We start from the raw sequence: 13805 nt of genomic DNA, 5'->3' as shown, positions 1-13805 counted from the left end.
TTAAGTCACTCTCCCTCCTACCCGTCATACTCTTTTCCTTTTTAGTGTTTCTAACATTAATTGACAATGTTCCCTATTAGAGAACTGTATTACAAAACAGTCACAATAAACATGTAGCTCTGGATTGTTTGAAATTTAGTTTTCATGAACTGAAGTCCATCTCCTTGTCACTTCCCCTCATTGGTCCTATGGCAACTTTCTGAATCCAGCATAACACTGAATTCTGCCAATACTAGAACCCCCAGCTTTCAAACTTTCAAACCCTGCCTTGATGAATTTTCTTCCAGCTAAATGGCCTCTTTCCATCTGGGTTATTAACTTTTGAGTGTTACTGTTGATTGAGTAGAGACTACTGTGACACACTCCTAGATCCTTCTCTTGAAAGCCATTTTTAAATAAACATTCTTTAGGAAAAACTACCCATCTACCTATAAATTCTCCTAACAATACTCTCATTCAAGCCACATTTTTGTTTTTCTCCCCAAAGTGTATCCAGGATATGTTCCTAAGACTGGGATCATGCAAAGAGAGCAAAATAAAAATTAAGATCCCTAGTAACAACTACATAGAGCTAGGAGAGACATTGTGCAAAGTACCTAAGGATGCTGGCTCAGAAATCAGACTCATCAGTGAGAAGATGCCAAGTTGGAAACTAACATAAAAATAATATGTAACCACTATTAATTTGTCCTGAGAATATAATTTATCCTAAGATTATAATTTAATCAATATGAAATTTACCAATCTATACAGGATACTAATAAATACTTCAGGGAAGGAGCAGGCAAACTTTCTCTTAAAGGGCCATATAGTAATTATTTTAGACTTTTCAAGCCCTCCTCTTAATCTCGTATTGGATGTTGTCCCCTCTAAATCTCATAATCATGACTAAGACCCCAAAAGCAAATGCAACAAAAACAAAAATAAATAAATGCGACCTAATTAAACTAAAAAGTTCTGCACAGCAATAGCAATAGAAATAATCAGCAGAGTAAACAGACATACCACAGAGTGGAAGAAAATATTCACAAACTATGCATCCAATGAAAGACTAATATCCAGAATCTACAAGGAACTCAAAACAACCAAAAATCCTATCAAAAAGTTGGCAAAGGACATGAATAGAAAATTCTCAAAAGAGAATATACAAACGGCCAACAAATATATGAAAACAATGCTCAACATTACTAATTATCAGGGAAATGCAAATTAAAACTGTAATGAGATACCAACTTACTCCTGCAACAATGGCCATAATCAGAAAGTTAGAAAGTAATAGATGTTAGCAGGGATGTGGTGAAAAAGGAACACTTTTACACTGCTGGTGGGAATGTAAAGTAGAACAACCACTATAAAAAACAGTACGAAGATTCCTTAAAGAACTAAAAGTAGAACTACCATTCAATCTAGCAATCCCACTACTAGATATTTACTCAAAGAAAAAGCAGTCATTGTATGTTTGTAGCAGCACAATTTGCAATTGCAAAGATATGGAACAAACCTAAGTGCCCATCGACCAGTAGATAAAGTAGATAAAGAAAATGTTTGTATATACACCATGGAATACTACTCAGCCATTAAAAGGAATGAAATAATGTTATTTGTAGCAAGTTGGATGGAGCTTGAGACCATTATTCCAAGTAAAGTAACTTGGGAATGGAAAACTAAATATCGTACGTTCTCACTTGTAAGTGAGAGCTAAGCTATGTGGATGCAAAGGCATAAGAATGATACAATGGATTTTGGGGACTCGGGGAAAGGTGAGGAGGATGAGAAATAAAAGCCTACATATTGGGTATGGTGCACACTGCTCAGATGACATGTGCACCAAAATCTCAGAAATCACCACTAAAGAACTTATCAATATAACAAAAAAACACCTGTACTCTGAACACTATTGATTTTTTTTTTTAATCTCATGTTGAACTGTAACGAGTTTAGATGCTGTCCTCTCTAAATCTCATGTTGGATGTGGGACTTGGTGAGAGGTGTTTGGGTCATGTTGGGTCATGGGGGTGAATTCCTCATGGCTTGGTTCTATTCTCCATCATTTGTTTTTGTGAGATGTTGTTGTTTAAAAGTGTGTTGCATCTCCTCCCCCTCTTGCTCTCACTCCACCACGTGAGACTCTGTCTCAAAAAAAAAAAAAAAATCATATCAAGTGTCTCCTCAGATCACAGCAAAATGAAACTAGAAATCAATTCAAAAGGAACTCTCAAAGCTATAAAAACTACTTTAAAGTTCATATGGAACCAAAAGAGAGCCCGCATTACCAAGACAATCTTAAGCCAAAAGAACAAAGCTGGAAGCATCACGATACCTGACTTGAAACTATACTGCAAGGCTACAGTAACCAAAACAGCATAGTACTGGTACCAAAAGAGAGATATAGAACAATGGAACAGAACAAAGCCCTCAGAAATAATACCACACATCAACAACCATCTGATCTTTGACAAACTTGACAAAAACAAGAAGCGGGGAAAGGATTCCCTATTTGATAAATGGTGCTGGGAAAACTGGCTAGACATATGTAGAAAGCTGAAACTGGATCACTTCCTTACATCTTACACAAAAATTAATTCAAGATAGATTAAAGACTTAAATGTTAGAACTAAAACCATAAAAACCCTAAAAGAAAACCTAAGCAATACCATTGAGGACATGGGCAAGGACTTCATTTCTAAAACACCAAAAGCAATGGCAACAAAAGCCAAAATTGACAAATGGGATCTAATTAAACTAAAGAGCTTCTGCACAGCAAAAGAAACTACCATCAGAGTGGACAGGCAACCTACAGAATGGGAGAAAATTTTTGCAACCTACTCATCTAACAAAGGGCTAGTATCCAGAATCTACCAAGAACTCAAACACATTTACAAGAGAAAAACAAACAATCCCATCAACAAGTGGGCGAAGGATATGAACAGACACTTCTCAAAAGAAGACATTTATGCAGCCGACAGACACATGAAAAAATGCTCATCATCACTGGCCATCAGATAAATACAAATCAAAACCACAATGAGATACCATCTCACACCAGTGAGAATGGCGATCATAAAAAGTCAGGAAACAACAGGGGCTGGAGAGGATGTGGAGAAATAGGAACACTTTTACACTGTTGGTGGGACTGTAAACTAGTTCAACCATTGTGGAAGACAGTGTGGCGATTCCTTAAGGATCTAGAACTAGAAATACCATTTGACCCAGCCACACTATTACCGGGTATATACCCAAAGGATTATAAATCATGCTGCTATAAAGACACATGCACATGTATGTTTATTGAGGCACTATTCACAATAGCAAAGACTTGGAACCAACCCAAATGTTCATCAATGATAGATTGGATTAAGAAAATGTAGCACATATACACCATGGAATATCATGCAACCATAAAAAAGGATGAGTTCATGTCCTTTGTAGAGACATGGATGCAGCTGGAAACCATCATTCTCAGCAAACTATGGCAAGGACAAAAAAACAAACACCGCATGTTCTCACTCATAGGTGGGAATTAAACAATGAGAACACTTGGACCCAGGAAGGGGAACATCATACTCCGGGACCTGTCGTGGGGTGGGGGAAGGGGGGAGGGATAGCATTAGGAGATATACCTAACGTAAATGATGAGTTAATGGGTGCAGCACACCAATATGGCACATGTATACATATGTAACAAACCTGCACGTTGTGCACATGTATCCTAGAACTTAAAGTATAATAAAAATAAAATAAAATAAAAAATGCACTATGAATACTTAGGCAAAATAATAATAATAATAATAATAATAATAATAATAATTTCCTAGTATTTGATTCACTGGGTTGAACAATTTAGGCTTCAGGTCAGTAGGAGGTGCCCATGGGTAAAATCCAGCTGCAGCTAAAGCAGGTGGGTAAATGCAATACTTCAATGGTGAGCAGAGGTCCCAGCCTTGCCAGAGGTAGCTGGGGAATCTCTCAGCGAGATGCACTAGATCTTTTCAGGGGGAGGAGCAGGAGCCACCACAGTTTTCCTTCCCAGCCATCGGAAATGTGATCCTTCTTCCAGTCACATTCCTAACCTGATGTTCTGGTTATTCAGATTAGACAGGCACTTCTTTTTATCTGCAGGAATCCTGACGTTCTATGTAGAGGGGGATTGTGACTCTACCTCTCATGCAAGCCTGAACCTGGAGGGCACTCCTCCTATGGGGATGTGTCATACCAAAGTATTTCAGAAAGGTTGTCTACAGATACACACATGCTGAGTTCTCATAGCAGAAGTCTCAGCTGTGTTTGCAGTGGTAATCAGTGGGGAGAAAAGTCCCCTTCTCTTATACTCTTCACAAGCATCAGGGCTGCCTGACTGTCAGAGTAGATTCACAGACATTCCCCAACTAGCCCAGCACTGCACCTGTGCCTCTTCAATCCCATAAGCGGAAAGTTCAGGGACTTAAGGACCGTAATATGGCCTCTTCTCTCTCATGGGATACTCCGTCAGTGTGGTGCACTCCCCCTTCCCCTAGAAGTAGCAGTCCCTTAGGGCCAGACTACTGTGAATCCTGCTGCTCCCCTGGGTCGAGCCACCCAGTGGGGCTTCCACACTCCACACTGTTGCTGGGGAGTGTCTGCAAGGGATCCTGTGATATGACCTTTCCTCTAGTCTTCCAGCAGCAGGTACCAGCACCAGCTCTGATGGGGATGGGAGGGAAGTTAGTAGACTCTAAGGTTTCCTTAGTTAGAAATAGCCTTAGTGTGTTGGCTTTCTTGAATGTCAGCTGTAGAAATAATGTATTGGAGCATGTGGATAGATTCAAGACCTCCTGGCTAGCCAGGATGATGCAGTCAATGGCAATAGCAGAGATTACACAAAAGTTTTCTCCTTTCTAAGCACAGTGTAATTGTGCCTCCAGATATTGTAAAAGGCTATCCCGGTTGCTTCCAGCCAGGAGGTGGTACTCCTAAAAGAACACCAGCTGCAATGTGGAATTTGTGCTTGCCGTATGTTACCCAGGGAAGGTGGTCTGGCATCTCAAGCAATTTGTAGGTGTCCCAAAGCTCCTATGGAATTCCTAATATCTCTACACATTGTGTTACGCTACCAAGGTGGGTCTAGGAGCAAAGCCAGGTGGGGGCTGAGTCAGGTAAGTCTGTACTCTGGCTCCTCACGTGTGGGTGCAGGCAGTGGCCCCAGAGGGCAGTTCCCTGGCTGCTGGGGTAATGTTCCGAGGAAGAATGTAGCTTTCTCTGCTGCACCAAAGACTCCAAACAGGCAGTGGGGTGTAGTAAGTGGCAATAAGCCCCACTTAGCTCTCACACACTTGGCAGGGCAGGTCTCACATACACAGTGCTCTGCTGGCAGCAGCTAGTTGAGTTCCAGGCAGCCTTCACTCAGAAGGCTTATGCCCCAAACCATTATTCACTGGCTTGAACCCAAACCCCAAGGGAGACAGAAAGCATGGCTTTCAGGCCATACCCCTCCGGTTTGCTCATAAAGCAGGGGCACCCAGTTTCTATACCCATGTTTATAGCACACTTCTCACTGGCTTGTTGGTTCTGGCCACTAGGGTTCGCCCCTACTCAAATTATACTGCAAATCTCAGTTGGGAGCTTCTCTCAACCTGTGACCACTGCCTGATGCCAGTAGACTTCTGCAAGGTCCCCTGTGAGGTAGGATCAGAAACGGCTTCCCTCCATCTCCAGTGGCATCTGAGAGTGCATGCAAAGTATGTCCCCATGCTGTTCCTTCTCATCTTTTACCCACTGCTCCCTAAATCAGCCCCAGCATTGAGGAGGGCTGAGGCCTCCCCTCATGGCCTGGATTGCCCAGCTCTCCTGTGGGAAAGGATGTCATGGCAACAGTCTCCCCACTGTGGGGATGTGTGTCATGGCAGCAGTCCCCCCACTACTTATGCTCTGGAGACTCATCGTTTTCTGTTTGGGTCACAGTGTAGGCTGCTGCACACTACTATTTTCACAGAGTTTGTGGCTTCTTTCAGTTTTTCTGTTAAGTTCCTGTGCTGCTCCTTGGAAAAAGTCCACAGCATGAATCTCTACACACCATTTTGTCTTTCTACACGGTAGAATCACATTCACAATGCCTTCCACCTGCCATCACGGAAAAAAAGTAAAAGTGTGGTCACCATGTTCTAAGGGCCAGCCGTGATCATGTGCATGAGGTCTGACTCCTAGTATAACCTACAGCGAGAAAACAGGTGGTGCTGTTCTACAGCATTGTCTCTGCCTTCATAAAACCCATCATCTCCAGCCGTAGGAACAAGGATGTAAAAGGGGCTTCTCGGAAAGTACTTCGAGTCCGAGGGACGGCTCAACGACCCAGGATGCTTCAGAGTTTTCCATAATCATGGGCAAACTGGAGGGGTCTTATTTGGTACCTTAAAGGTACATCATTTATCTCTTCGTTAAGCTTTCTATTCTTTGTTCATGCCCAGCTCCCTCTTGAACTTCAATAATTTTTAGATTTGCTCCTTTGAGGTAATTTTCTATATCCTGTAGCCTTCCTTCATTTAGTTTCATTCTTTTTTCTCCTCTGTGGATTTTCCAACACTCTGTCATTGAGCTCACTGTTTCTTTCCTCTGCCTGATCCATTCTGCTGTTGAGAGCCTCTAAATAATTTTGTGGTTTAGCAAATATACTTCTAAGTTCCAGGGTTCCTATTCGATTTGTTTCTCGTTATTTTAATCTCTTTGTTAAAATTTTCTAATACATTTCTAAATTGCTTTTTTTGTATTATTTTGAATATCTTTGAGTTTTCTTAAAACTTCTCTTTATTCTTAATCAGGGAGCTTCCCTATTGCTGTCTTATTAGGGTTGGTTACTGGTGCTTTGCTTTGTCAATTTGGGGAGCTCATGATTTTCTGTTCGTATATGTACATTTATGACTTTGAATTGAAAAATTATTTATTCCAGTCTCCTTTATCTGATATATTTTTGTTTCTATTGGATATGTTTGCTTAGCGTTTTCTTTACAATTACCTGTTGTCTTTTTTTTTTTTTTTTTTTTTGCTAGGTCACTGCCTCCTTTTTAGCACTAAGTGGCAACTAAGTCCAGGTTTACCTCTGTTTTAGCAACTGTTCAGAGTGCTGCCTGTCCAGGATGGGGGAGGTCCCAAAGGGGGATAACATAGCAGAATGGGAAAGCTGTCTAGGATTTTGTGCCCAAGAGACTAACAGATCATACCTCCTACAGTGAGGTTCTACTGAACACTCTAATTTGGCATCTCCTTCAGCCAAGATACAGAGAGTTTCCCAGGCTGGGGATGCTGCTAGACGCACTGCCCACTTTGTCTCTGTCAGTCTTCAGGAATATTTCTCCATTCAAGTACTTGTGCAGCTTTTTGCGTGTTGAGGCAGGAACAGGTCTCCTGCCCGGAAAGCCAAGATGTTGAGGAAGCTGGTTGTCCATCTTGAACTTACCTTTTCCAGAGTAGTAACTGTGAATCAGGGGAAATTTCCCAAATGCTTGGTTCATGGCAAATTGGGGGAAAAGCATTATAGTTACAAAAATCTGATTCTGTTACCCTCTGCACAGTGTTTTTACTTCTCTGCAACCCCAGAAGCTATCTCATCCTTCTATTTGGGTTCTGGGATATTGCTGGTGATCATTTCTGCCCTGCGTATTTGTTTTTTGTTATTTGTTTTTTGTTTTCTATGAGATCGAGGGTAGTGGAGACAGGTTGTTTCACTCTATCATTTTGGTGACCTAAGTCATATTTTTTCTGTACAATATTAAATAAAAGTAATATTAGTAATGAATCTTGTTTTGTTCTTAATGGGAATTATTGAATTTGGCTTAGGAATATTTGGAGGAAGAACTTTGCATATATGTTAATAAATGAGATTATCGCCTATTTTTTCACATTACTAGTTTTATTTATTTTGGAATCATTGTTAGGCTGCCTTTGTAAAATGCACTGTTGAGTTGTATTTCCAGTGTTTTAATTCTCAGAAGAAAGTTTATAAAAATAGGAGCTATGTTTTTCTTCAATATTAGGTAGAACTCACTTATTAAGCAAGCCGCCACTGATGTTTTCTTTCTAGTGATTTTGTAACTCCTAATTTAATATTATTTAGATTTTGTATTAATTCTGACATTGATATTTCTAATTTATAATTTTTCTAGATATGAATCTAGTCAATTTAAAATTTTAATTAATTGGCATATATCTTTAATAATATCTTATTATAACTTTAAACATTGATGCATCTGTAATTCTGCCAATTGTTCATTCTTAATCTTTCTTATTTTTGCCCCCCTCTCTCCTTTATTTTTATTGGTCTTGTCAGGAGTTTATTTTTATTTTTAGGAACCAACATTTTTATTAGTATATAATTTTTGTCATATGTTTATTTTTATTCTATCAATTTCTGCTCCCACATTTTTTCTTACACTTTCTTTTTCTCCCTAACATTATTTTTCTAATTTTCAACTTGAATTAATTTTTAGTTAATTAATTTTATACTTTTTTAATAATATTAAATTTAAAGGTTATAAACTTCTAAAAAGCCCTTTTTTCCAAATATTTTGAAATTATACTTTTTGTTACTGTTCAGATATAGATGTTTCTACTTTTCCTATGACTACCTCTGAGAGTAAGTTGTATAGAAGTATTTTCTTTAAATATCAAATATATGGACATGTTAAATGCATCATTTATTTATTTCTTATTTATTTATATCACTAGTAGAAGCAGAGGTCTATATTATGTTAATATTATTAATTCTATTAACTGTATTGAGACTTGTTTTATGGCCTAGCTTTTGTTTAATTCCACTGTGCTTGAAATCAATCTTTATTCCATATGCCTCCAGCAGGTGGACCTTGTTAATTATTCTACAAATAATTTCTATATAAACTTATGATTTATTTGCCTGTTGTTTTTATTACTCGGGGGAGAGATTTCAAATATCTTACTCTGATAGTGTGTTAATTTTCCTTATGTTGCTTTCACGTAATTACTGTGCAGCATGGAAAGTCACAGACTCCCTTCCACTGAATGGCAGAAAGCAGAGCAGAACTCACAAACCAGGCAGGCTGGCTCCCTGGGAGAACAGCACAGGAAAGAACTGTGCTACATATGCCCAGTTCCTCCTTTCAATCTCACCGATTGGAGTAGACCAGTGGTTCTCCAAGTTCTTTAACTTGCATGCATAACTTCTTGAGGTTTATTAAAACACCAATTACTAGATCCCACTTTCAGAGCATCTAATTTAGTTGATCTGAGATATATATTCTCATTAAAATAAAAATCTTTTTCTATTGCTAAAGTTTTTACCTGAGAAGATCCCAGGTGACTTGATCCCCATTTATCCCACACCTAATCAATGTTGGGAGAAAGCTTAAAAAGATTTTATGGTTTGTTCACCATATTAGCCAAAGAAATGACTAACGTACCTATAAAAGTTGACATTACTTTTAGATCTTAATAAACATAGACAAAAAATACCTTCCCAATAATTACTCTGCAGGCTCATATGAATCACGTTTAAGAGGATTTTCTTTCTCTAGCCTACGTTTAAGTAGAAGGTCATTCAAGTGAAAGGTCATATGTAGGCTGACTTGTGGGGTCATATATGTTCTAAAAACCCATAGTTGTCAGGGATGGTAAGGAGGATGAAGCCTCAGTTAGCATGATTAGATCCTCTTGGCTGTTAAATGAAAGTTAAATCTTCTGGATTAAGCTTAGAATCTATCTACTAACTAATGTTGAAAAGACATTTATCTATTTACCTTCTATGGGAGATTTAATGAGAAAATGGACAAAGGCCATCCACCTATAATCATATGTTTGTGTAATCAGGGATACTTGTATAATCAAGGATCATGAAATTAAGCAAGATCATGAGATGGTTTGTGAAGTATGAAACCAAAACTTACTTCTGGAAAGGAAAACTGAGACTACAGGAGTCAGAGAAGAAAGTCTGGCTGGACAAGACTTGTGAACCTCCACAGCCAGCCATGTTCTCTACAGGTATGAGTTACTCTATGGGAAGATAGTCAGGGACCTAGAAGAAGTCTATGACTCATTGAATCTGATTTCTCACCTACATCTGCTGCGTGGTGCTTGATGCCAGAGGCTTTACTACTTCAGATAAAATGAAAAAAAAAAATGCCAAAAGGTATACTGGAAAGCGTTAGAAAACGTTGGTGCTATCCCATTCTCAGTCTTTTTCTAAATTGCCATGTAACCTTAATTAATTAAGTTATTCCCTACCTCTTGATTTCAGTTTTATGTTTTGTGAAGACAGAGGGGTTTCGATCAGATGTCTTCTTAAGCACCATCTAAATCAGAAGTTCAATGATTCTCAGTGACTTCTGGTGGAATTCACCTAGCTGCAAATGGTGTTTGTTCAAAGCAAGTCTTCAAAAGTTATGTGTTGGCTTACCCCAACACTTGAACCTATCTACCCACAAAGGAAAAGTTGCTTTTACCTAGGAAAAAAAAAAAAAATCATGGATTTAATTTCTACTATTTTGCTGCTGTTGTTTTTCTCCACAGCATTAATTTTTAAGGTTTGACAATATTATAATGGGTTTGCCTTTATTTAGGATCCACCAAATGTCAGAAAAGAGAATATAGTCCATATCTGAGCTGGATGCTCAGGGAAAATTTACCTGAGGATATATTGTCATAGAAAAACCTCAAATTGGACAATTTATTCACATTTAATAGTTGGGGGTCCCAGAACATTCTGTGATCTTAGTCAAATTTACTAAATTGAGAAGGAGATACTGCTTCTGTATGCTACTCCACAACATTGTTCTCCACACATACCTTTTCTCTTAAAATAAGCTAAAATAAATGCCAAGTCATCCCTGCATTTGGAAAGAAAGCATTTCGACATTGTTTTTCAAAAACAGGAAACCCAAAACTTACACTATCACTAAAAAGAAATTTTAAAAGTTGCCCAGAGAGTTTGTATTTCAAAAATAAGTTTTCTTTTTGTATCTTCAATAAGCTATGGCTATGTTGTCCTCAGACAGGGAATCTCCTAGTAGGATCCTACAGTTCCACACCTGGTCTTAAGAGAACCTTCAGAGAAGTACCAACTGGGTGCCCAGTTAGCATTCCAAAGTCTGAGGCATGAGGAGAGGTCACAATACACTTCTACACTTCTGTGAGACTTTCTTTTGTTTTGCTCATTCACTTCTCACCAATCCATGCACTCCTTCCCACCACTTTTCATGACCTCCCATCACTACAAAAATACATAGAACAGGCCGGGCGCGGTGGCTCAAGCCTGTAATCCCAGCACTTTGGGAGGCCGAGACGGGCGGATCACGAGGTCAGGAGATCGAGACCATCCTGGCTGACACTGTGAAACCCCGTCTCTACTAAAAAAAAAAACTACAAAAAACTAGCCGGGCGAGGTGGCAGGCGCCTGTAGTCCCAGCTACTCGGGAGGCTGAGGCAGGAGAATGGCGTGAACCCGGGAGGCGGAGCTTGCAGTGAGCTGAGATCCGGCCACTGCACTCCAGCCTGGGTGGCAGAGCGAGACTCCGTCTCAAAAAAAAAAAAAAAAAAAACATAGAACAAAATGAAAAAAAAGTCTGTCTTTTTGGTGTTAGTATGTTGCTGCACATACTGGTGTGTGTGTGTGTGTGTGTGTGTGTGTGTGTGTGTGTGTGTGTCCGTCTGTGTGTGTATGTATGTGAAGAAGAGAAAAAGGTAGGGGTGAGGAGAGAGAGAGTGTGTTGGCTCCTTAAAAAAAAATCGTAAGTGCCAGAATTTTTTCCCCACACACCCTGCCAGAAAACAGGAGAGAGAAAAATTTCCATCTAGTCCCTAAAGAAATGTCCCATCTCTCAAAGCTCAGAACTGCAGGGCTACATGAAGAATCAATGAACAGACAAAGTGCATTTTAAAGAAGGATTCCTAAGGGAGACAGGCATCAGGAATTCTCAAAGGGAATGAGGAGAGAGAGGAATTGATAAGGTAAGGCCCCTATATTCTTGGTCTAGAAGGGCTGTAGCACAACAGAAAAAGCATTCTATTTCTAAATTGACTTTGTAAACTTGTTTTGCCACTAACTGAAAATGAACATTGGGCTTAACCATTTCTCCTTTCTTTACTTCAACTTCCCCTTCTCTAAATAAATGTTGTATAAAGCCCCTCACCACCCTGTTAGTCTATGGATTCTAAAGCCATTGAAAAATGTTTCTAGGATGGATGTAGAGGTGGGTGGTCTATATCAATGTCCTGGGAGTTTTCTTTCCATATTCTATTAGGCCTTATCCAGGAAAGATCAAAGCCTTTACCTGGTTCTCTTTTTTAGATACTCTCATCTTTTCTGTACCACCCTTGCCCATTACCTGATGGTTTTGATGACATTAGAACTTGCAACATCCTCCTCTCCATCTCTTTTTTTTACCCCGAGACACTCCCCTACTTATATTTCGTGTTCCTGGAAATGCCGGCCTCCCAGGGGCTCCTTGCTATATGTTCTCTGGAGTTGCTAAGTGTGTAATGTTTTTTGTAAGTGCTCCTCTGGGGTAGGAAGTTGGACACAGAGAAGTAAAGCAGCCCAACTCTCTTTCAAATGGCTTTTCTGCAACCCTCACTGGCTCTAGAATCCAATCCCAGGGACACTTCCTCTTTTGGGACACTAGAAGTTCTGCAAGTCCTTCATAGATTTTTTTGTTTTGTTTTGTTTTGTTGTTTTTTGGAAACGGAATCTTGCTCTGTTGCCCAGGCTGGAGTGCAGTGGCACGATCTCGGCTCACTGCAATCTCTGCTTCCCAGGTTCAAGCGATTCTCCTGCCTCAGCCTCCCAAGTAGATGGGGCTACAGGCATGTGCCACCACACCCAGCTAATTTTTTGTATTTTTTAATAGAGATGGGGTTTCACCGTGTGAGCCAGGATGGTCTCGCTCTCCTGACCTGTTGATCCACCTGCCTTGGCCTCCCCATCATAGCTTTTTATGAGCAGAGACAATCCAACTTGAATACATGAAGAATAACATCTTTAGCACCCCAGAGGTGAGTTTCATCTTTTTAAAAGTTTTCTTTGCAAGGAGATTTCTCATCCATCCTTACTAACCTCACCACATCACCATATTATCACAGTCAGCACAGGCACCACTATCACTTTTGTGCCGACCATCTCTACCTTTGTTACTGTCACCACTGTCCCTCCCTTTGCCATGTCAGATATCTTTAGCCATTGTTCCAAATCATTGATTGTTGAATATCTAATACACTTGTCTAAGTCTCCATCACCAGTATTGTTACTATTACTTACATTATCACCACTGTTATTATTACCCAGGCGTCTTCAAGAGACTAATCTTTTTCATTATTACTTTTGTTTACATCCATACCCTCAATATGTTCATTAAACATCCTAATTTTGACATCTGAGCTCTTATCTCAGCTGTGTGTTCTCTGTGGGCATATACTTTGATGGATATGGAGTCCAGATAAATAATGGAATTACAGCATTTATCTATCAGAAGTAACGTATTTGAATCATTCATAGGCCCAAATGTACTTTTATTTTTCAGAATCAGAGGTGGAAAGAGCAGTTGCTATATTAAATTTAAGATAAGGAGGTAACCATAAAAAGATTAACAAGTAGACCACATTAAATGGAAGACAAACACTAAGTATTCTGAGATCAAATTAGAAAAGCTTTCCTGTAGGAGATGGAAAGTTTTTGAGCCAAAGGAAAGGAAAATATTTGTTTCTCAGGTACTAATGTGACTTTGGGATTGGAAGAGTCTCTCAAATATTTGGACAATATGATGGTCTCATTCAACCTTAATCAGCATTTAGCTTATGTCCCACTTACTCTG

At 39.4% G+C, this 13805-nt stretch overlaps 1 protein-coding gene and 1 pseudogene across 1 annotated transcript in view; one reads left to right on the top strand and one right to left on the bottom strand.

Moving 5' to 3' along the window:
• Positions 1-13805, bottom strand: part of LOC105498130 (olfactory receptor 6K3-like) — a 192457-nt pseudogene that overhangs the window by 44335 nt on the left and 134317 nt on the right.
• Positions 12863-13805, top strand: part of LOC105498125 (myeloid cell nuclear differentiation antigen) — a 44438-nt gene continuing 43495 nt past the window's right edge. Inside the window, exon 1 of the mRNA XM_011769995.3 lies at positions 12863-12990. The gene's annotated coding sequence lies outside the window, so the exon portion shown is untranslated. The remainder of the gene's footprint in view (positions 12991-13805) is intronic.

This window comes from Macaca nemestrina, chromosome 1, assembly GCF_043159975.1.
Source record: "Macaca nemestrina isolate mMacNem1 chromosome 1, mMacNem.hap1, whole genome shotgun sequence".
NCBI classification, from domain to species: domain Eukaryota; kingdom Metazoa; phylum Chordata; class Mammalia; order Primates; family Cercopithecidae; genus Macaca; species Macaca nemestrina.
Note: the sequence above shows the minus strand (reverse complement) of the source record. Positions and strands in the feature narration are given on the sequence as shown.